Here is a 24,571-nt window from a genome sequence, read left to right as displayed (position 1 = left end):
GATTTGGATGATTGTGGCTCTTTTAAGATAAACCAACGTGAGTTATTGATTTTTGTTGTATTTTGCTCCTCAACATTTATGAAGATTTTTTTGGAGCTGAGGCAAAAGAGTCCTTGCAGGCCATATATGGCCTTGAGGCCAAACAATTCTCACCCCTGGTTTAACACATCTAGGACTATGCTATGTTGGAGCATACTCTTGCGATGATATCATCCACCAGGAGAGATGGTTCTTTTTATTGAAGTAAGGTTGTGGTGGTGGCTTGATAATACTGAGGTAGTTTAGTTGTTGGCCTTTGACAGAGGTCTTCCAATCAAGATGGTATTAGAGTTAAGAATACTGAAATTAATGATAAGCATAAATCTGTATGTAGGGAGCTGATGGTGGTAGCAATAATGTGGAGATGTCTGGAGTTGACTTTTTCACTTTATTTCCATACAATCAAACCTTGATCCTCTGTTATCTGCTTCATACAGGTAGATACCATGATTTATACACAAAAGGGAGATCTTCTGTTGGCATAGAAACCTTGTCTTGTGTGATTACATTTCAGCTGTAATGTTGCTTCCCACCTACATATTTAGGCATAGGAAGCTTTTTCTTGGAAAATGAATGTTCAGGGCTGAATTCTGAGAAGTCAATGATGATGATGGATGTGCTGGCATGAAGACCAGTGCAAAGTCATTTTGTTACTGCTTGTTTTGTGCTTTTATTTTAGCAGTGTTATGATAAAACATCAGCCATAGTGGAACAATCTGTACTAGATGAATGATGCGGAACAGGCCAGATAATGGAGCAAGGACAAGAATAGGCATCTCTGCCAAAAATATACTATCAGTGCAAAGCAGTACAATTTATTCTGGTTAGTAAGCTGATTGACAGGTATTGCAGGCAACATGCAATAGACTTCAAAATGTTTTGATCTGCAGATCTCCTCTGCTCCAACCAGAAGAGTTGGGGAAGTTTTTCTTAGTCCATGACATCTTGAGGGCATTATGTTGTTTCTCCTTGAGGTGAAGCATCATGGATTGTAGGATACCACTGGATCTGTATTGCAGAAGTGAACAAAATATAATTTAAGATGTTTTTAAAAACCCAGGCAGCAGGGGCAAAATCCAGTAAAAATGTGTGATTTATATACTTCCGTGTAGACTCTCCATGGATGTTTTGGTTTTGTGAACGAGCAGTTTTGCATTAAAAAAGGGTATGAACCCTGCCTACAACCTCCTCAAGTAAAAACGGGAGTGAAACTCTGTCCACTCTTTGAATTATTTTCCTATGTTTTCAGGGCTGCATCTTGAGGAGCTGAAAATTCTCCTTGAGCCCGTTGGATCTGCCTGCTCTTGCCATGTCACGGCATCTTGCTCAATTTGTCTTGATGCTGTGTCTCGAGTAGTACTTAGAATATGATTCGATATGCAACACATTCTTCTTTTATAGCACTTCTAGCTGTGCCCGGCCATGCGTTAGGCTGGTGGAATAGCAGTGAATATCCGTGGAGCCTGAAAGCGTGGCCATGTTTTTCTTATGGGAATCCTTGTTTGGTGAGCTGGAATACAATGGAATAGGCTTGCTGCTTGGAAGCCTGGTTACTTGTGTTCTAGGGGAATTTTTTTTTTTGGTGCTAGAATTGCAATGAATAGTGTTGTTGCTTCAAAGCCTGGCTTCTTGCTACCTAGAGGAATCTTTGGTTGGTCGGCTTCAATAGTAGTATTGAGTAGTATTGCTGGTTCAAAGCCTGGCTGCCTTCTACGAAGATTAATCCTTTGTTGCTTTGGTTGAATTGCAATTTGTTGCAATTTGGTTGAATAGCTTTGTAGGTTCAATGTGTGGCTGTGTTATACCTAGGGGAATCCTTGATTGGCTAGCTGGAATAGGAGTGAATATCCTCGTAGTTTCAAAGCCTGGGCAATTTCTACCTAGGGGTAGCCTTTGTTGGCCAGGTTGAGTAGCACAGAATAGCATTGTAGCCTCTAGGTTCATACCACAAAACATTGTGTCACCAACCTCCACGGGGTCTAAAAAATACAAACACCCAAAACGCGTTTTGGGTGTTTGTGTTTTTTAGGCCCCATGGAGGTTGGTGACATGATGTTTTGTTGTATGAACCTAGAGGCATGGATGAGGGGTTGTTGTCAAATTTGGAGGTTGGGGGGTCTTTAGTTTTGTTGTTTTGTCTGGCGCTGGGCACATTGCAATGTACCTTGCAATGTGCAAAAAAATGAAATGGGAAAAGGCAAGTTTCTTGAAAGGGAATTCTGTTGATACCTTGGTATTAGGACTAAGGGATTATGCTGAAGACATTGTGGAAAAGGAGAGTTTTGAAGCAGTGAACAGAGATGATCCCTTGTAAAAGGAGGTCTAGGTATATGAATTACCAGTATGACATGGATAAGAGAGAAATGTTAGGCGGGCTGCTCAGGACGGTGGCCTTGAAGGAAGAAAGATCACTAACAGCTCATAATTATGCAGCTCATAATTATTTGTTCATAATCATTTCCATCTACAGGGGTCAACAAGGCAGCAATTTTTAAAATGTTTCGAATAATAAAGCAAATTATTCCAAACGATACAGTCAGCTCAACATATGACAAATGTGAGGGCAAATCACATCTAATTAGATTTCCAGAACCCCCCCCCCCCCCCCACAGCAAATGATTTCTTTAAAATCCTGAAAGTGCATAATAGTTTTCAGTTATCCTCCCTGGCAGAAAGAAAATGAAGATTTCTGGCTGAAGATAACAGCAAACCAAGCAAACAGGAAGCGGGGATGCAGCAGATGTTGTTGGATTGCTTCAGTAGCAATTAACATGGAAACAAAATTATATGCTTTTAAAAACAAAACGATGAATGGATCTTGTTGGGTGGTAAGAAAAATAAGCAACATGACTGCGAATATTTCACAGTAATTTAGTTCCTTTTCATACATTTCAGACAAACCAAGACTCCAGGAGAGTGTTGGCTTAGTTTTTCATATGTACTTTGGAGTTTATGATGATGGGGCTTTAAAACATAATAATCTGCTGTATCCTTGGACAAATAATACTTGTCTGTGGCTAAAAGACATTCCCAGGTTTGTTTTGGCCACACACTCCTACTGATTCAAAACCAAGTCTTTTTACTAGAATTATGAATCTCATCTGTTTCATGTTATGTGAAGTGCTAGGTTTTTCAACAAAAGACCGACCCAATTTGAGAGTGCTTTATATCTTTTCAACCATGAACTGCCCATGAATGAAACCCTTGTCACTTGAAATGTTAGGGCATAAAGCTTCAAAGGATTACAGCTAGATACCTCTCCCAGTGTACAAACAGCCCCTAGCATCAGCCATTTGCAAGGTGGCGCTCCTCAAAAGACCCAATGAAATATTCTCCATTTGTGGAGTTATTTTATGGATTTGTTTCTCACTTGAAATGATTAGCAAAAATTTGATAACTCATTAAACTGTAACTTTAGAGTATTGCAACATTTTGTCATTGTGATATATACAGATTTGAAACTGGGTCCATCATTTTGAAACATCAAGGTATTATAAGAATTGCAGATTCTTCTGCAACTTATTCATATTTCTGCAACATTGGATGGTATGTGTGAAGTCTACATATCCACAGAGGAGGGTCTGCTTCTGGGGTTCAGTGTCTTTAGTAATACCTATTAATAAGTCAATCTACAGTCCTATCTCTAATTTTCTTGAAGGAAGAGCTTGAAACCTGGACTGAAAGGGACTGTGGCAATCTACCATGTGGATTCCTATGTGCAAGGTTTAAAACCGAGAGTTTACAACATCAGGAAAAACAAGATTCAACTAACAACAAGGCAAAGCTAAGCAAAACAGCAGCCAGACTTTAATACGGCATGCAGCACGCTGGATAGCTCCACACGAAGCTCACCCTGAAGTGCAGAAGAAACACACTCAGTGTTGCCTTACCAGCAACAACATTTAGGCAGAGAAGCTTAAAGTTGCAACTCCATCTGGGAGGCTCAGGGTACACCTCCAGTGTAGAATTAACCTGGTTTGATACCACTTTAACTGCCATGGCATGGCAGTCACAGTTTCACAAGGTTTTTAGCCTTCGTTACAAAAGAGAGCTGGGACCTCCCCAAACACCATGATTCCATAGCATTGAGCCATGGTAGTTAAAGTGGTGTCAAGCTGCATTCATTGTACAGTGTAGATGCACCCTCAGCCTACCTCCCAACTGAAGCAAAGCATCCTCAGTTTGAGGTCCCCAACTTGTTTTACACAATTGAAGGAAAGAAACCATGACAATAAAAATTGCAGTTTGGTACTTATTCTGTGCATAATTTGCACATGACCATTTTGAACAGAAAACTGCATTTTCTGCATGGAAACATAATATGTCAATGTGGAGATATGAATTCCTCTGCAGAAAGATTTGTTTTATGTTTTATGTGTCCAAAAAAAGGGGAGGGGGTTGTAATTGGGAATTTGTTCTGCCTAAAATTAATACATGGCTGATTTGCATAGAAAACAGCATTTTCTTCTAAAAATTTCCCCATATGAATTAATATTTCTGCATTGAAATATTATCTTTTCCTTCAAAAATGCTGATTCTTGCACAAAAAAAAGATTTCTGTTTAAAACATCCACATGTAAATGGTACACAGAATAAGTCCCACATTGCAAATACCCTTTTAAAGCTACTTGGTTTTTTGTAGTCTTTCTTGTAGTGGAAAGAAAATGGCTGATATCACTCTTTTCTACCCCTCAGAAGAAAACTAGTGAAGCATTACATTACAAGTCACAATATTGAGATTATCCCTATTTTCCTGGCCAGAATTCCATTGAGAGGGTATTTACACTGTAGAATTAATGCAATTTGACATCACTTTAACTGCCTTATCTTAATGCTATAGATTCCTGGGAGTTGCAGTTTTATAAGGTTTTTAGCCTTCTCTAACAAAAAGGAGTGGTGCCTTTGCAACCTATAAATCCCAGAATACCATACTATGGAGCCATGGCAGTTAAAGTTGAGCCAAACTGTATTCATTCTACGGTGTAGATGAACCTCATATTAAAGGCTATTATTATTATTATTATTGTTGTTGTTGTTGTTGTTGTTTTTTATGCTCTGCTTTTGGCCCGTTTGCTTTCCCATAGAATGTCTGAGCAGGGCATGGCCCTAGTTTAGCATGTCTCCATTATTCTTATATCCATTGAAGAACAGAATTGAAATTTTTACATCAATAATAAACAGCTGATTTAAATGGATGGTGTGACTACAGTATTCAAAATACTGCCTGTGTTTCAAAATCCTTGGGAGAAGGCTTTCATTTGGTCATCCCTGGGCGCATCTACACTGCTGAACTAATGTATCACGGTGCCACTTTATCTGCCATGGCTGAATCTTATGGATTCATGGGAGTCCTGGTTTTACAAGATACTTAGCCTTCTCTGTCAAATAATGCAAGTGTCTCAATGTTATGAATAACTTTTCAATAACTTTAAAACATAGGTTCTTTTTATTGCAATTTTCCAGTAACAGAAAGGGTATCAGAAACAAAAAGAACAACATTGGGCATACAGACATACAGATTCTATATAACTACACTGAATCCACAAACAACTTACAGTTACATTGGCTAACAAACAAAGGAAGGGGAATGACATTTTTACTCAGCATTCACACACATATACACATTCATTCTCCTCATTCATACAGATATTCTCCCTCCTTGGAGAAGCATCTGCTTATGCCAGACCCTGCTTTCCCTGCAGCCTGCCAAGTTCCAAAATTTCCAGTACTTCAAAAAGGCATCCTCTTTTCCTAAAAACAATACTGAAGATCAGATCTGTGTTTTTCCTACAGCAGAACCGACACCCTGCAAACATATAATGACTCCAAAATCACACTCCTTTCTCTTCCTTTGAGAAAAGTCTTGCTTTCCCATAGCAGATCATGGGTACATCATTTCTCTCCTTCCCAAGGAGCAGAGCATGGCGAGTGAACAGCACAGCTGTCTGTCACACTTGAGAATTATTAGATTGAATCTTTCATAGGGATATTCTGCTGATGTTGTTCCAAAGTTGTAAATGAATGATAGATGTTTTTCCAGCCTGAAACATACTGGCTCTATCTCAGTTCCTGACAGATGCTTTTTCTTAATTGGTGTTGGTACACATAAGGAGCCTTGAGTTGACTTCCTTCATAACATAAGGAACCTTGTAAACATTTCCTTAACTTAAAGAGCCATTGTCCTTGATAATGTGAACACATTGTTTTTTGCCAAAAGCTCAACAGATAATCATTTGTCTCAGTTCTCATCAGCAACTTTTAATTATAATTCCTGAGTGTAGTTGTTTTCAAGGCCTCCATATTTTAGAATTGTGTCTTCAGCTCAGTTAGGGCCCAATCCATACATCTTTCGTACAATTCCATTCAAACCATACAACATTTTAATCCATGACATCACCAAACTCCCATCTCCCACGATACCATTGTATTTTACCCACAGCAGTTAGAATGGCGTTAAACTTCATTTATTTAATAGTGTAGATCAGACCTGCAAAACATATGGCCCAGGGGCCGGATGCAGCCCTCCCAAGGCTTTGGTGTGGCCCTCAGAGGCTCTGAGTCTAAACCTTAGAGAGGGAGGGCACAGGCAACGCTGCAGCAGAGTAGCCATCAAAGTTACCAAACCAACCTGTGGCAAGGGGGCAATAGAACTAGCCAGGATGCTGGAAGTGCTTGTCTCCATTGGAAACGCAGTCTGGGGAGGTTGGAGTCATGGAGGACAGGGATGAAATTTTAAGTGCTTTTGGACCTTTTTTCAGGGGAGGGGTGGAATCTTGGGCTCCGGGTTATGTTAACATTTAACATTAGATTGGCTGTTTTAGAGAGAGAGGGAACTAGTAAAGAAGTGCCTCAGTTCTTGCCTCTGCAGTGCTAAGTTTTTCCCTCAGAAGGGAGGAAAATAAACAGCACAAAGTTGGTGGGTTTTGTTGTTGGATGAGAAGGAGACGGAGGCAAATCGGAGGCAAAGAGAAAGGAAGAGTGGTGGAGTCAAATACTGATGCACTTCTTCTTTTCCTCAGAAAAGGACTGCAACCTTCCAGTATGTTGTAAGGAGTGGGGAAATTGAATTAAGATATAAAATAAATCAACAAATGAATTAAAAATGGAAGTCAATGGCTGGAATTTATTCTGGATGTATAATCCACAATGAGAAACCATTGCTTAGAGCAGATCCATCATGGCTGGGACTATGATGCATACTGACTGCCCTCTGGACTTAATTTGTTTTCAATCAAAATCTGGTCAGGACAACATGTCCTCAGATACAGAAAATGCTGTCAGTCAAAGGATTCTGGGAAAAGATTGGCTAGAGAATGATCTATTGTAAACCTATCTTGTCTCACTGCTGGGATTGCTGCTGTTATGTTTTTCACAATAGACTGAGTTTATTGATGCTTGTTTCTTGAACTGTTGCTAATAAAAACCCCTGAGTTTAATGATAAGCAGATTTGTGCTGTTTCTCCAAAAGAAAATCAAACACCTCTTGCAAACTGAGAAGAGACTCCAGGGTTTTTGATGCCAGGTGCCTAATCTGCTTCTCAGCAGGATCTTAGAGTTTGTCTGTTTCACTGTTGATGGGTAAAAATCTTTATTGCCACCTTGTTTATTAGGAATATATTCATAACCTGTTAGGATTATGATACCAATATGGTTAGATATTGGTGCAGAGTAACAAAAAAACAAAACAGAAGTCTAGGGGTTTATGTGAGTAGAGGTGAGAAAAAACAAAATAGCCAGCCTCCCTTTCCCTTTAAAGAGTCATGCGCATAAAATAAGCATCAGAGACATCAAAAGTAAAATAGCAAAAATATGTTTACTCACAATCTTATATGATGATGATCATACAGGTAAAAACATCTTAGTTCCAAAAGAATACAGTTCAGGATACTACATATCTCCTAACAAGAAGTAACAGCAAAGCAGCATGGCTGGATGAAGAAGCAGGAAGAGGCAGGAAGAGACAAAGAGAGAGAACAAAAGAAAGTCTCCCCTTTTATGCCCCAAATTCTAAAGGCATATGTCACTTCCTGTATGTCTCCAGGAAGTATACTCCCATTTCCCACATCACATGGAAAAACCCCAAAATGGTGCCATTAACTCTGGAATGCAGCTTTGGCTTCAGGTTACTAAGCAACAAACAAAACTAACTACACAAACCATCCCACATTGAAAATGCATGCATGATTGCTAGATAACCCAACATTGTTTAACCCTTCCCTCAATGCAGCATATTTATTTCTTATTGTATTCTTTGCAGATTTACACTATGTGAGTTTTGTTTCCCTGGACAATAAATCCAGAGGATGGGCAGGGTTGATAGCGACTGCAAGGACAATCAGAGTGGCTATAAGCAGCAGAAAATTGTTGGTATTTTCACCTCCATTCTGTAATGTGATTTCAAGTCATCTGTTGACTTATGACAATTTCATGAATTTCACAGGGATTTTTTTCAAGAAATACTCAAAGGTGATTTTACCAGTTCCTTCCTTTGAAATACAGCCTGAAGTCTCTGGAATTTATTGGTGGTCTCCTATCCAAATACTAACCAGGGTTGACCTTGCTTAGCTCCCAAGATTAATTAGGATCTGGCACAATAACTTTGTTTAATATTGACCTGTTCCTCCAACATGTTCAAGGCTTGTATCCACCATATTTAAGGAAGATGTTGACAAGCTAGAATGTACTCATTGGAGGGTGACTAAAATGATCAAGGATCTGGAGAACACGCCTTGAGAGGAGCGGCTTAAAGAGATGGGCATGCTTAGTCTGCAGAAGAGAAGGCTGGGAGGAGACATGGTGGCCATGTATAAATATGTGAGGGGAAGTCACAAAGAGAAGGGAGCAAGCTTGTTTTCTGCTGCCCTGGAGACTGGGACACGGAACAATGGCTTCAAACTACAGGAAAGGAGATTCCACCTGAACATTAGGAAGAACTTCCTCACTGTGAGAGCTGTTCAGCAGTGGAACTCTCTGCCTCGGAGTATGGTGGAGGCTCCTGCTTTGGAGGCTTTTAAGCAGAGGCTGGATGGCTCTCTGTTGGGGGTGATTTGAATGTGATTTCCTGCTTCTTGGCAGGGGGTTGGACTGAATGGCCCATGAGGTCTCTTCCAATTCTATGATTCCATGATTCTGTATTGAAGTTGGGATCAACTCTGATGTTCTTGGACTGCAACTCTCATCAGCCCCCACACAGCATAGCATTGCGGGGAGTTGCAGACTTAACAAAATCTGGAGGTCTGCATGATTCCTATCCCAGCATATTATTGTTCCAACAATCCTAAGAGGGGAGGTTTAGGCTGAGAGGCTATGGGACATTTGAAACCCAAATCTTCTACATCACAGTAGCTTTATAGCAGGGAAAGGAAAATAAAGAGCCTACAGAAGAAAAGTGCTCTTGAAGTGTCTTCTGACGCCAGGCCAGATACTTGGTGTCAATGTGGAAATTATATATTGTTTCACTCAAATGTTGCATTGCTCCATTGCCATAGTCCTGCTACACTCTCAGAATAAGCCATACTGTTGATAGCCGCAAAGCAAATTTTAAAATTATTATTATTGATTCCCTCCATCTGCTTGTGTTTGAAAAGGCAAGTGGATGAGTACGCTTGCAGGCACAATTTGTTTATTACTGCAGTTGTTTTCTTTGCAGTGCCTAGCTAGCGTTTATGAGCTTAATAAATGGTAGATCAAAGTACATGACCCAGGGGAGGGAGGTGCTGGTTCCAGAGTTTGGATTGCTAATGGGCTTCAGAGCTGATAAATAAATAAGACATGAAGGTCCATTTCCACAAAACATTGCTTTTCTGTTTAAACTTGATTCTGTGTAAGAGACCTAGAAAAATACTAAAACAATGTTTATGTGTGTAGCATTAAAATCAGTTCACTACAATACAACACCCTTCTCTGGGATCTATAGATTCCATTTAATTCACTTTAAATCACCCACACACTACAAAATACACCCAAAGTGTTTGTGGGACTTTTCTAAATCGTCTAATGTGGTTGTATGGTTTGTTCCTGTCCCAGATATAGTCAAAATGTAGGGTTCATTGTTATCTGAGGTTTCAAGTATTCATGGGGGTCTTGGAGTGTATCCCTTGGGCATGGGGTTTGTTTCATATCTATTCACAGAAAACATGGTTTGTGTGTGTGTGCGTGCGCGTGCACTAGAAAAATGTGTTTTTTTCTCCACAGAGCAATTATTTCATAATATTTCACGAGCATTAGATCATGGGGAGAATGCAGCTGAGGAACAGTATAATGGGAAGAAAATCACCATAGTTAGTCATCTTTTCAAGGTAGGACCAAATAGTTGCGAATTTACTTTTCTAACTGAGAGGCATGTTGACTCTGACACTGGAGGTTATAGCTGCTATGGCAGCCTATATTCCATGGATATGTTTGTTCCCTTTGAAAAATAATAGAAGTTGGTGACAACCACTCTTTTCTGTGGCAGGAAATGCAAAGCAATTCTTATGGTTTTTTTTTTTTTTTTTTTGCAACATATGTTGAAGCAATTCTTATCAAATAGATATCCATGGCAACATGAGGGTATATAAAGGTGCAAATTACATAGAGGGTGACACTAAAATTTATATGATTTTTTTCTTCAAGGTTTCAGCAGAAAAGTATTTTTTTATTAAAAGATCTCCTGTAGTTTGGTGTGACTACGCACAGTTTTTTATAAGCCCAACTTACATGTACTATATCAATATACCTACAAAGCTAAAACCTTTATGATGATTTATTTTTTTTAACCTTCTGATGTGTATAAGATCTAGTCAGAACTGTCAGTATTACCCAATTGTAGTAGTGCTTCACAGCAAATGGTTTTATCTGTATGTGCTTCTTTTTATCGTGTCAGAAGCAACTTGAGAACATACTGCAAGTCTCTTCTGGTGTGAGAGCATTGGCCATCTACAGAGATGCTGCCCAGGGGACGCCCGGATGTGTTACCATTCTGCTGGGAGGCATCTCTCATGTCCCTGCAAGCTAGAGCTGACAGACGGGAGCTCACCCCGCCTCACGGATTTGAACTTCCAACCTTTAGGTCAGCCTGTTTTTGTTGCTGCTGTGTTTTTAGAGCCTCAGGTTTTGTCTATTTTTCTGGTATTGTAGCTACAATAGGTATAGTATAGGAGGAGGTGGTCCATGGGGATGGCACCATGAATTACTGAACTGGATGGCACCAACCCTAGTGATGCCACGGTGAATGTCATATTGTACCAGATATGGCTAGTTATCCAAATGATAGTTTCCCCACATCTAAAAACTGTGGGAGAGTTAACAGTGGCATAGATAAAAGGCTTCTTCTGCAATGTGCCATTATTCACAGCCTAATGAAAGAACAGCCATTTGATAACTCTGCAGAGCTTTTTGTGAGGGAAGCTAAATGTGCTAGTTTTTCTTCATTTAATAAAGTGTCTCTTTAATGGCTGCTTTGACTCTCGCTCCCTCTTTTTAAAACTGTGGCAAAATGGCTGTTCATTTTTGGAATCTGCTTGGATTGTTTTGCAGGAAAGCGCTGATAGGAAGATTGAAAGGAGAAACCAATGGAAATACAGCATCCTTATTTTTCTGTACATTACACTTAAAACAGCTTGAGTTTCAATTAGTTGTAAGTTAGGCTACAACCCTTTAGGTACTTACCTGAGAAAAAACTTTATTTAACTATATAAAGAATATTGGATCTGCTCCATGTTTTATTCTATATTTTAAGGGAGCTTTCTAAGGTGACAATGAGCCCCCAGTGGTGCAGTGGGTTTAACCACTGAGCTGCTGAATTTGCTGACCGAAAGGTTGGCGTTTTGAATCCGGGGCGCAGAGTGAGCTCCCGCTGTTAGCCCCAGTTTCTGCCAGTTCGAAAACAAGCAAATGTGAATAGATCAATAGATACCGCTCCGGTGGGAAGGTATTGGCCCTCCATGCAGTCATGCCAGCCACATGACCTTGCAGGTGTCTACAGCAATGCTGGCTCTTCGGCTTAGAAATGGAGATGAGCACCAACCCCCAGAGTCGAACACGACTAGACTTAATGTCAGGGGAAAATCTTTACCTTTACCCTAAGGTGATGAACTCTTTTTGTGGCAAAGCTTCAGCACCTTGGATACCTCCTTCAAAGTTTCTTCTGAAGTGCATTTACCATCCTACTGACTGAGACACCAACTCTTTGGCTGGATCTACACTGCCATATAATATAGTTTCAGAATGCAGTTTAACTGCGTTGAACTGATTATATGGCAGTATAGACGCATACAATTCATTTCAATGCAATTAAATTGCATTCTGAAAACAGATTATTTGGCAGTATAGACCCAGCATCCACTGTCATGTACAAGGTCTTAATTAAATCAACCTAGCTATATTTGTAAGCAACAGAGCAATTTTAATGATATCTGTACACATTGGCAGATTCAAGTAAGCTTTTAGGAACTTTGCTGTGAGCATTGCTCACTTTAAGATGATGCAGTAATACTAACCTAGGAATTGTTATGTTAGATAGCCAATCATTCTTTGAACAGATGTGGAACAGTAGTTTAAAAAGGTTTTATTACTGTAAGAACTCATGAAATATTTAGGAAATTCACATGGCACATTCCACATGTGTTGAATTTTAAACCCAACTTTATTTATTAGGAGTTAGGTATCACTGTTACCGAGTTTCAAACAATGTTTCTTTCAGGCCAGCTAGAATGAATTTAATTAGCATATTTAACTGCTAACTGGAAAAATCCTTGCATTGTAACAGAGCTCAACAGTGTCAGCTAGCAGTTTCACACAGCTTACCATGAAATTGAATAAGCACATATTTTGAACTTTATGCCTGAATAAACATCCTGAATGTAAATTCCTTTTCAAAATAATAAATCTAGTTTGAAGTGGCCCAGTCTTGTGATATATAGGACCGAAGTCATTAAGCAGATGGGAGCAAGTCCTAAACACTTTTCTGATTATTTGGCTTGAGCCCCGATATCAGAAATGGAGGCCACTACACAATCTGATTGTGTTCTCATTAGACTTGGAGTAAGGCTCCATCTCTTAGAAGTACCTCAATTATGAATCCCAACACATTCCTTCTCCGACCTCATTTTCAGTAATGAAGTCTGCAAATACTCCGAAACCCAAGATTCTTCATAAGATTTAGCTGAGTTAGATTGCCTTTTTAAAGTTTAGGTGTAATTCTGTGTGAGAGATGGTGCTTTCTGTTTTGCTTCTTTTTCTTCCCTTCTGCAGATACTTCATTTTAATTGCAGGACATTTGGTTCAGATATATGTTAACCCCTAAAATCTAATCAGACAGTCAATTATTTTACACCAGAAGCTACTTGCAGTTTCTCAAGTCATCCCTGACATGGAAAAAAAAATTGCCTTTTGTTCAGTGGGTCAGTTATAATTGGGAGAATTTGTTTGATTTAGCTTGATCACTTTTCTTGATCATAATGATGATGATGATGATGATGATGATGATGATGATGATTGTGACTGTGGGAATAGTTTAGAAGATTATTAAAATAACAGAAGGGTTGGGCAACTGACATGAGCTGGGGATTTTATTGGGCCCCATTGCCTTGGGGAACCACAACGCTTCCCCAATGTCCAGAATCCAGTGATTCTTTAGCTAGGCTGTCATGTAGAGGATATTGTAATTTTTCCACATTTTAGGATCAGATGATCTTTTCTACAATTAGGACATGAGGTTGAAGAAAATTTCCAAGCAATTGTGTTGTTGGATTCCTTAGGCCATTCTCCACCCAACAGTGACCTTTTGTAAAGACAACTCACTAAAGAAATAAGGAAGTGAACCAGAAGCCAATTTCTGGTTTACTTTTTGATTCAAAACGACCTGTATGGGGCCCAAAATAGCATGGGGATGGATAGGAAAATTGGCTAAAGCGGTTACAGGAGCCTAAGAATTGCTTTTGAAAGACCTTCATATTACCCCATAGGCTGTCTTTTCTTCACCCGAGAAGAACAGCGATGCTATCTTTATCTATTCTGTGACTAATGGCCAAGAGAGAAATAGTTTCTCTTGTAAAAAGAAAGGTCACAATTTCAGTTTGTGAGAGCTATTTTAAGTGCTTGGCTTTTAAATAAACTTTTTCTCTTCTGACCCTCCTTTGTGCCATTACTGTAATTACACCATTCACATAACCCAATTACGTCTCTTTTTATCTTGCTTCCTAGTAATGCCCTATTCTTTGGGGGAGAAATGTGCCAGGCACTCATTATGTTTGAAAGCACAAAGGTTTAATAAACCATGTAAACTTAATGCACTTATAGACAGTGAGTGTGAGTACATATAGAGAAGAGGTCATTTGCCCAACCCCAAGGGGAATATCTGGTTAATTTGAATATTTTATTTGATTTTAATAAGCCACATAAAAGTTAAATGATAAAGTTAATGGAGGAAGCAGGCCTCCCATGTCGGGCATCGTATTGAAGCAGGAGCCTAAGCCATTCAGGATGGTGAGCAAACCATTCAAAAAGTTGGGGTGCTTTTTAATGTAATATTCATGAATGATTTTATGCTTATGCTTCCTATATATTTTTTTTTAGTTCTGATTATTTATGTATTTAGTCACACAAGTGGTTGGGACTCTGAAGATGTTTCTGATTAAGTAGCACCTATCCTCAAGTAGCAAAATATATTATATTCTAGAAACAGAAGAAATTCTGTGCTATATAGGACCAATGGTTTATGCAACCAAGCTATTTGTTTCGTACAGTGCTCAAACAAAAAGATTTGAATGCATTAACACTTGTTCTGTTGTTGTTCCCTAGCTGCTGGTATTCAATGAATGCTACACTGACGCTATTCTTAGAAATACTTGGTTTGATTCATTGTTGTTTAAGTCTTGTCCCCTATGCATTTGTTTAATCTCCTTTGAAAACTATATTCACACACTCACCATGTGCCCTTGCTATTTAAAATGGTATCTCCAGACATAACAGATCTGACTTGATTCTTTTTACTTTCCATGCCAGTTATATCCCTTGTGCAGTGGTTCTCAACCTGTGTCCTCCCAGGTGTTTTGGCCTCCAACTGCCAGGAATCCCAGCCAGTTTACCAGCTGTTAGGATTTCTGGGAGTTGAAAGCCAAAACATTTGGGAATCCACAGGTTGCAAACCACAACTTTACAGCAAGGCTAGGACCTTTTTGATCCTTAAGACTAATTGGGAACTTACTTTGATTTGCCCAGGGTGGTCTTGCTTTCTTCATTCACTCATGGACACCTTGTGCTTTCTTGTTCTATTGTGATTAAACAGAAACAAAAATGTCTCTTTTCCATTAAAACTTGAGTTATTAGGTGAATCAAGAGTTGTCTCTTTTGCAAACAATTAATATAACTGTATTGATGACATGCACAGTGCTGAACATCTGATACGCTTCATGTCTTCAAGAAGTTCCCCTGTGGGTCAGTTATTATTCTGGACAAACCTGATTTGGAGTGCTTTTGTATTCATATTGATAATATGCTATTTAACTAAAAAGAATGGTTTTATTGATGCCCTGAGGTAACCATTGTAATTACCACTCTTCCTTCTCCTTGGCCATATAGGCACATCTGATTTGAGAACAGGGTATCCATGACGGCCAGGAACATTTTGGCTGTCTAGCAGTTATGATGATGGCAACAGAGGAGGGAAGGTGACAGTCCAGTGGGGTCACGCCAGTTTTGGTCCAGTTGAACCATGTACTCTGCCCTACAGAGTGTGTATCTCCTCCAGGTTCAGTCTGAAGCATTATTGCCCCAGGCTTGACATGGATTAATCAGACAGTCTAGATAAAGCCTGGGAGAAACTATTCAGTTTAACCATTGCTCTTTTCTCAGTTGCACTAGCATTTAACTCTGAATGGAACTCATTATTTCACCACTGATTTTGCCTATATTTCTGAAATACCAGATTCTAATGAAAGATGTACTAATTCTGCATCAATATTTCTACTCAATGCATGTTTCTAAGTGAAAGGTTTCATTTTGCAAACCCAGCCGAATGATCTTTCAATGCACATGCTCCCTGTTCTGTACTTTTTCCCCTTCAATATTGCCTCACCTCTCCTGTTTTCCTTTTTGCCAGTAAGTTTCATTCTTATTGACTTATCCGAAACCAATAGTGATGTTAAATATGACAATATTTAACAATACTGGAGATGTTAGACAGAATGCTTGTGGAAGGAGAGAGTGAATCCTTTACTTTAAAGGTGCTATAATCTCCCCCACCACTCATTTACTGCTTCATTTACAGCCTACTGACTGTTAGGAATTGTGAGAGTTGAAGTCCAAAACACCTGGTGGGCTGAAGTTTGCTCATGCGTGGGTTAGGCTGACATCATTTCTTATTTTGGGAAGGCATCCAAAGCAAGCTCTCAATGCTGCTCTTCCCAGAGCGTTCACAGCCAGCACTCTAAGTAGATAAGACAAGATTATAGTGGGAAAGAACTATATCAGGAGAAAGCTTTTTTCCAAGTAAGAACTTTACATCACAGTAGAAGGAGTAGTATAAGTGGGCCAACCTCTGCAGAGGGTATTTCATACTATAGAATTATAACACCATGATTCCACTTTACCTGCTATGGCAATATCCCATGCAGTTGTGGTTGCCATAGTTTCATGAGGTATTCAGAATTTTCTGCCAAAGCTTTCATTCTTCACCCAATTACAAACCCCAGGATTTCCTAAAATGTATCCATGGCAGTTACAATGGGATCATATTGCTACCAATGGTTTGGGGTGAAACGGTCCCAGGAGAAATTTGTCTTGGATGTTGTTTCTGTTGTAATTTACTTAGTTTGGATACATCTCAATGCAGGCAGAGAACAGGAACATTTAAACTCCATTAACAGCAACAATATCTCATTAGGAAGGAAGGATATAATTGCATACAATTGTTTTCAACACAAAGAACAGGAAGTAAACACAATGGTGTGTGTGTGTGTGGGGAGATGAGTGTAATTGGGAATTGATGTTATATTAGATACTAGCTGTGCCAGGCCACGCGTTGCTGTGGCCAAGTCTGGTGGTATGGGAAATAAAGTATTGAGGAATTGGTGGTAGTTAAGGTAAAGGGTAAACGTTTTCCCCTGACATTAAGTCCAGTTGTGTCTGACTCTGGGGGTTGGGGCTCATCTCCATTTCTAAGCCAAAGAGCTGGTGTTGTCCATAGACACCTCCAAGGTCATGTGGCATGACTGCATGGAGCGCCGTTACCTTCCTGCCAGAGCAGTACCTATTCATCTACTCCCATTTGCATGTTTTCGAACTTCTGGGCTGACAGAAGCTGGGGCTAACAGTGGGGGCTCTCTTTGCTCCCCCAATTCAAGCCTGTGGCCTTTTGGTCCAGAAGTTTAGCAGCTCAGCGCTTTAACACGCTGCGCAATCGGGATATTATTTCCTAAAGGTTGTGAATATACAATATTTCTGATTTTTTTTTGTCTGTTGGAGGCAAGTATGAATGCTGCAATTAGGGGAAATGATTAGCATGTAATGGCTTTGCAGCTTTAAAGCCTGGCTGTTTCCTCCCTGAGTGAATTTTTTGTTGGGAGGTGTTAGCTGGCCCTGATTGTTTCCTGTCTGGAATTCCCTTGTTTTCAGAGTGGTGTTCTTTGTGATATTTTATGTGCTTCTACTGTCTGTGGCCCTGAGAAAACAGAGAATTTGCCAGACTTTGATGATGGGAATACTTTGTTGGGAGGTGTTAGCTAGCCCTGATTGTTTCCTGTGTGGAATTCCCCTGTTTTCAGAGTGTTGTTCTTTATTTAGTGTTCTGATTTTAGAGATTGTATTGTTCTGTTTTATTATACCACAGTAATTTTTATATATTCAGATTTTAGTGTTTTTGAATACTTGGAGCCAGATTGTATTCATTTTCACAGCTCACAGCAACACAATAATAATAATAATAATAATAATAATAATAATAATGACTTTGGTAATACACACTGCTTCACTCCCTTCTCAGGTTCCTTTCTGGAAGAATCGTTTCTTGGGAGATGTTAGCTAGCCCTGATTGTTTCCTTTGTGGAATTTCCAATTTCCCTGCTTTCAGAATGTTGTTCTTTATTACTGTCCTGGTTTTAGAGATTATATTGTTCTGTATTATTCTGTCACAGTAATTATTTCATATTACAGTAGAATCTCACTTATCCAACATTCGCTTATTCAATGTTCTGGATTATCCAATATAGTCTGCCTTTTAGTAGTCAATGTTTTTGTAGTCAGTGTTTTAAATTCATTGTGATATTTTGGTGGTATATTTGTAAATACAGTACAGTAGAGTCTCACTTATCCAATATAAACAGGCCGGCAGAAGTTGGATAAGCAAATATGTTGGATAATAAGGAGAGATTAAGAAAAAGCCTATTAAACATCAAAATAGGTTATGATTTTACAAATTAAGCACCAAAACATCATGTTATACAACAAATTTGACAGAAAAAGTAGTTCAATACGCAGTAATGTTATGTTGTAATTACTGTATTTACAAAATTAGCACCAAAATATCACATTATATTGAAAACATTGACTACGATGTTGGATAATCCAGAACATTGGATAAGTGAGTGTTGGATAAGTGAGACTCTACTGTAATTACTACATAGCATTACTGCGCTTGGAACTACTTTTTCTGTCAAATTTGTTATATAACATGATGTTTTGGTGCTTAATTTGTATAATGATGACCTAATTTGATGTTTAATCGGCTTTTCCTGAATCCCTTCTTATTATCCAACATATTCACTTATCCAACGTTCTGCCAGCCTGTTTATGTTGGATAAGTGAGATAATGCTATATTATCTGCTTAGAACTGGATTATATGAGGCTCCTTCTACACAACTGGATAAAATGCACACTGAAGTGAATTATCTCGCAGTGTGGAGTCAAGATAATCCAGTTCAAAGCAGATAATATAAGATTATAAATGGGTAATATAGCTGTGTGGAAGGGCCTTGAGTCTACACTGCCATATAATCCAGTTAAAATCAGATAATCTGTATCTTATAGGCAGTGGGGAAGAGGCCTGAGGCCTAACTGTGCCTGTCCCCTGGGCTGAGTAGGTTGCTAGGAGACCAAGTGGGCGGAACTTAGCCTTCAAACTGGCAGCAATTTGATAAAAACGATTATTCCTGTCCCTGTAATTAGGACTTTATTTTTCTTTTCTTTTTGTTGTATCAACCTAGAGCCGTGGATGATGGGTTGTGTTGTCAAATTTCGAGGTTGGGGGGCCTGTAGTTCTGTTGTTTTGTCTGCTGCCCTGATGCCATCACTCTTTTATATATAGAGATATTATGTAATTATACAAGAAACATGTGTGTGTGTAACTGAGGGGTGTGTGAGTAAGAGTTACTGAATTGTGTGTCATTCAGTCAGGACCAAAATGAAGAACAGTTTCCTCTGTCACAACTGTTCATGGCGTGTTCTTTGTTCTGCTAACATTGTGTTGATATTCTGCTCTCAGATTGTCCTTTGCCAGCTAAGCGGTGAAGCTGGACATTTTTTCTAAGTTGCATTTTCCTTGGAGTCAGACGTAGGTAGTGAACACTTTTAACATACTTTCCTTGTCTCTGTCCCCTTGCTGTCACACTTGTGCCAGGGACATGTGTGCTTTTTAAATTTTGGTTCAAAAATATCCAGTTGTTTTCTAGTTTCAACTATGCCTCAGTGGGCAAATGTCTCTCTCATGATCCTACATAATGCTACTTCTGAACTGGTTGTGTTAACCCTTTAAATGGACACTTATCCGGAAGACAGTTTGGTTACAACATAACTTTGCAGGTTTGTTGTACATAATAAAGGAAAGACTAAGATTAAGCATAGTAGCACATCTGCCATTTTCAAAATACAGACATGTCACCAAGTTACAAGCAGAGGGGGTCCAACCATAAGGCGAAATAGGCATTTGCCTGTGGCGCCATCGTCCCGGGGGCACCATCGTCCTGGGAGGAGGGCACCACTCTCCACCTCCTTCTCTTTCGGGCCTTCCAGCGACCGCGCTGGGCCTTCCGGCCGGCGCAGACCCACCTTCGCACCGCGCAAGCCCACCTTTGGGGCCTTCAGAGATTGTGAGGTCTGTAGGAACTTGGAAGCTAGGTATGTGGGGTTTATATATCTGTAGAAGGTCCAGGGTGGGAGAAAGAACTTTTCTTTGAAGCAGGTGTGAATGTTGTAATTAATCACCTTGATTAGCATTTAATGGCCCTGTGGCTTCAAGGCCTGGCTTCTTCTTGCCTGGGAGAATCTTTTTTTGGGAGGAGTTAGCTGTCCCTGATTGTTTACTGTCTGGATTTCTTCTGTTTTCAGAGTGTTGTTCTTTATTTATTGTCCTGATTTTAGAGTTTTTTTTTTAATACTGAGGGCTATTTGGGTTATCTAAGTCCACACTGCCCTATATCCCTGTTCAATGTTTAGTGCTAAATTTGCAAATATAGTAATTCCTACATAACATTACCATGTATTGAACTGCTTTTTCTATTGATTTGTTGTAAAACATGATGTTTTGGTGCTTAATTTTTAAAAGCATAATGCAATTTGATGTTTTATAGGCTTTTCCTTTATACTTCCTTATTATCCAACATTTTCGCTTATCCAACGCTTTTATTTTTCAGTGATTGGTTTGGGGGGGGGGGGGGCGCCAAAATTCTGTTCGCCTACGCTTGAAAAATACCTAGGGCCAGCTCTGGTTACAAGCATATGACTTACAAATGATTCATGGTTAAAAATGGGTGAGACAAGTAGTGAGAGAAATCTACTCCTTGGAAGGGAAAGTCACTCCTGAAAGACTTATCATCAGATGAAGCTTCACCACCAATCCTTGTTTCCACAGCAAGACAAATTTTCCAAAATCCAATTATCATAGAGACAGAAAGCGAGGTGAGATCTTCCAAACAGGGGCCAGACAGCAAAACAAACATTACAGGGGTGTTAGCCCTTCCCTATGCTATCTAAAGCGTGTGTGTATGTATGTGTGTATGTATGTACACACACACACACACACACACACACTGAAGTTACACATAAAAATGTACCTGTTCCAACTTAAATTTAACAAACTTACAGAAGCTATCTTGTTTGTCACTTGAGGACTTCCTGTACAATGCAACCTGCATGTCCATGCACACCCTGAAACCATGGAAAATAGCAAACACTATTATTTTGATTGTACTCAGTCCAGTATCATACAGTTGTATTGAAGGATTTTACAAATGCTTTCAGGACGTAATATTTTTGGAGCACTGGTCAATAAAACTGGACATCCAATTTGGTTTTTGTGTGTGTGTCAGGAGCAGCTTGAGAAACTGCAAGTCACTTCTGGTGTGAGAGAATTGGCCATCTGCAAGGACATTACCCAGAGGATGCCCAGATGTTTTTGATGTTTTACCATCCTTGTGAGAAGCTTCTCTCATGTTCCCGCATGTGATGACCCATGGGCCTTGTAGTCCTGCTCAGGACATGGTAATTCCTGATGAAGATGAAAACTTGGGTTTTTTACCTTCCCAGTCTGAACTGGATTCCTCTCAGCCAGATCTTTCCCAGGCAGATCTGGGAACCTTGCACCTGCAAGAAAGTTGTCTCCCAGAAGTATGTCAAACAAGCCCAGAGCCTACTTCTCCCGTGTTCTTGCGCCGGGAGTTTTGTAAACAACAGAGAAGTTTGGATTCAGCTTCGCGCAGGAGTGCAAGAATTGCAGCTAAGAATGTAGCCAATTAAGACTGCTTCTCGTGAGAATCTTTAAGGAGTTTAACATCTGGTCTCAGAGTTTAGCTTTCGTTTCTGATTCCCAGAGAACTGCTTCGGTGGGAAAGTTAGACTCTATATAGGTGTTTTGCCCGCGTAGTAACTTCGCGGAGTCAATTCGTCAGCCTACGGAGCGAGTTGTGTCTGGACAGCGCGCTCCGATTCAAGCCTCGCTCCTGCTCAAGCCTTGCCTTGCTATCCAGCCTTCGCCTTGCTTCCCAGCCTTTGTTTATCTACGGACTTTGCCTTGTTTCCCAGGACCAATCCTTGCCTTGTTCCACGGATTTTACCAAGTTATTCCACGGACCTTGTTCTTGTTCCTAGTTACCTTGTTCCACGTTTTAAGCCTTGTTTCAAGTATCAAGTTATTTCCTAGCCTCGCTCAAGTTTCATGGACTAAAGGACCTTGTCATCTCCCCTCACTTTGCTTGTCAAAGTGAGTGTTTCGGTTATTGGATTACAACTTTGGACCTTAATATTTCATATTGGACATTATTTCTTTGGACTAATTTTGACCTTTCCTGAAAGGTCTGCTTCTGGACTATCTTTTACATTTGCTTTTACTAACTTTATATATTTCCTTAATAAAGATATTAGATAGAATCTGGCCTCTGCGTATGGTTATTGGTGCTCTGTAGCCTGGGTCGTGACAGTTTGACTCCGCCACCCTAAGCACCAATTAACCTCGGCCAGAATGTCTACCGGAACCGTGCCCGGTGGGCAGCCACTGAGCTACACCATCAGCAAGGACGAAGTGGATCGCATCCGCGACAGACTCAACGCCCAGGATGGAGAAATAAAGGGCTTGCGGGAGCGCGGAATCCGCCTCCCGGCCATGGCGTTGCCTACCAAGTTTACTGGAGAAGCTTCTAAGGTTCATGTTTTCCGTCGCCAATGTCAAGCTTATCTAGAGGCCCGTGATGCCGAGTTTCCCCAAGAAGACATCAAAGTGGCGTGGGTTTACAGTCTTCTAGACGGGCCAGCGGCCAATTGGGCGACGGCACTGTTCGACCAAGCCTCTCCACACCTAAGATCAGCGCAACACTTCTTGGACCACCTCAAGGAGACTTGGGGAATCGAGGACAATTTGGAGGCAGCCGGTCACAAACTCCGTCGCCTTTTCCAAGGAGACAGACCTATGTCTCAGTATATAGCCGAGTTCCGAGTGCTGGCCCACAACACCGGCTGGAACGATGTAGCCCTCAGAGGACAATTCCGGGAGGGTCTCAACATTGAAATGCTGGAAGAAATCTCCAAGGTGGATCCTCCCCAGACCCTCGAGGCACTCATTGATCAATGTTTACGGGCTGAAGTCATGATTGCCAACAGGAAACAGTGGGTTCGAGGCCAGGGCAGTAGAGCCGGGGCAAAACCCCCCGCTCCCGCCAGCGTTCAGCCACGTCCAGTGTGGAGACCCCCACCGCCAACCCCATACCCCAGAGGAGGCGAGGAGGTGCCGATGCAGTTGGGCAATGTGCGTCCCAGACTAGATGCCGCCGAGAAGGCCCGTCGTCAACGCTTAAACCTCTGTTGGTACTGCGGGAACGGGGGCCACTTCGCCAGAGAGTGCCCAGCCAAAGGGAAGCCTGCCGCCCGTCTTGCGGCGGCGTCCTCCACGGAGACGAAGGCGTCTGAGCCGACTGGCACACAGCCGGCGGGGGAAGCCAACGACCGGGTGTAGAGAGGCTCGCCAACCCGGTCAAAAAATCCATTCAAGAGCCGCCAACCGGGGTCCTGTTCCTTCTCGTGGTCACATTATGGTCAGCAAAAAGGGGACCCGTCATGATCCACGCCATGATAGACTCTGGAGCTACCAACAATTTCATTGATAGAGAGTATGCCGACTCTCTGGGATTACAATATCATGATTTCAAGAATGCCCGTGTGGTGCAAGCCATAGACGGCCGCCCCCTCAAGACGGGCCCCGTAAGTCAGTGGTCGGAACCCACCAGGATGTGGATAAGGGAACATATGGAAGAGATTTCCTTCTTTGTTACCGAGGTTCCCCATTTCCCTGTGATTTTGGGAATTCCATGGCTGACTCTCCACGACCCTAACATCTCCTGGTCCAACAGAGAACTGCAGTTTGCTTCACCGTACTGCCAAAACCATTGCCTCGTAGCCAAGGTCTGCCATGCCACGGACACCGAGCCCATCATCACCTTGCCAAAGAAGTACTCCGAGTATTGGGATGTATTCAATGAGAAAGAAGCCGAAAAATTACCCCCACATAGACCTTATGACTGTGCCATTGACTTGGTGGAGGGGGCCCCGATCCCGCGAGGGCATCTCTACTCCCTGACTGAACCAGAGCAAGAAGCTCTCAGGGAATTCATAGAGACAAACCTTCGCAAGGGATTCATCAGACCCTCTCAATCCCCAGCCGCCTCCCCAGTGATGTTTGTGAAGAAGAAGTCAGGGGAACTACGCTTGGTGGTGGACTACAGAGCATTGAACAATATCACTAAGCGGAACAGCTATCCCCTGCCCTTAATCTCGGATCTACTGGATCGGCTTCGAGGAGCCAAGGTTTACACCAAGCTGGACCTTCGGGGGGCTTACAACTTAGTTCGCATCAGGGAAGGGGACGAGTGGAAGACCGCCTTCCAGACCAAATTCGGATTATTCGAGTCCCGAGTTATGAATTTCGGTTTATGCGGAGCTCCCGCAACGTTCCAGCATTTTGTCAATGACATTTTTCAGGACTATCTAGACAGGTTCTTGATAATCTACCTGGACGATTTTTTGGTGTTTTCTAGATCACAATCAGAACATGAGAACCACGTCAAAATGGTG

At 40.9% G+C, this 24,571-nt stretch overlaps 1 protein-coding gene across 7 annotated transcripts in view; it reads left to right on the top strand.

The window, feature by feature from the left end:
- The window catches only part of mrap2 (melanocortin 2 receptor accessory protein 2), a 46,441-nt gene that overhangs the window by 5,065 nt on the left and 16,805 nt on the right, over positions 1-24,571 (top strand). Inside the window, exons 2-3 of one of the 7 annotated variants that reach the window (XM_062981136.1) lie at positions 10,234-10,337; positions 21,322-21,455. The exons of 4 other annotated variants lie outside the window; for them this stretch is intronic. The gene's annotated coding sequence lies outside the window, so the exon portion shown is untranslated. The remainder of the gene's footprint in view (positions 1-10,233; positions 10,338-21,321; positions 21,456-24,571) is intronic. 2 more of the 7 variants (XM_008121703.3, XM_062981147.1) reach the window with 2 other exon arrangements.

This window comes from Anolis carolinensis, chromosome 1 (genome assembly GCF_035594765.1).
Source record: "Anolis carolinensis isolate JA03-04 chromosome 1, rAnoCar3.1.pri, whole genome shotgun sequence".
NCBI lineage: Eukaryota > Metazoa > Chordata > Lepidosauria > Squamata > Dactyloidae > Anolis > Anolis carolinensis.
Note: the sequence above shows the minus strand (reverse complement) of the source record. Positions and strands in the feature narration are given on the sequence as shown.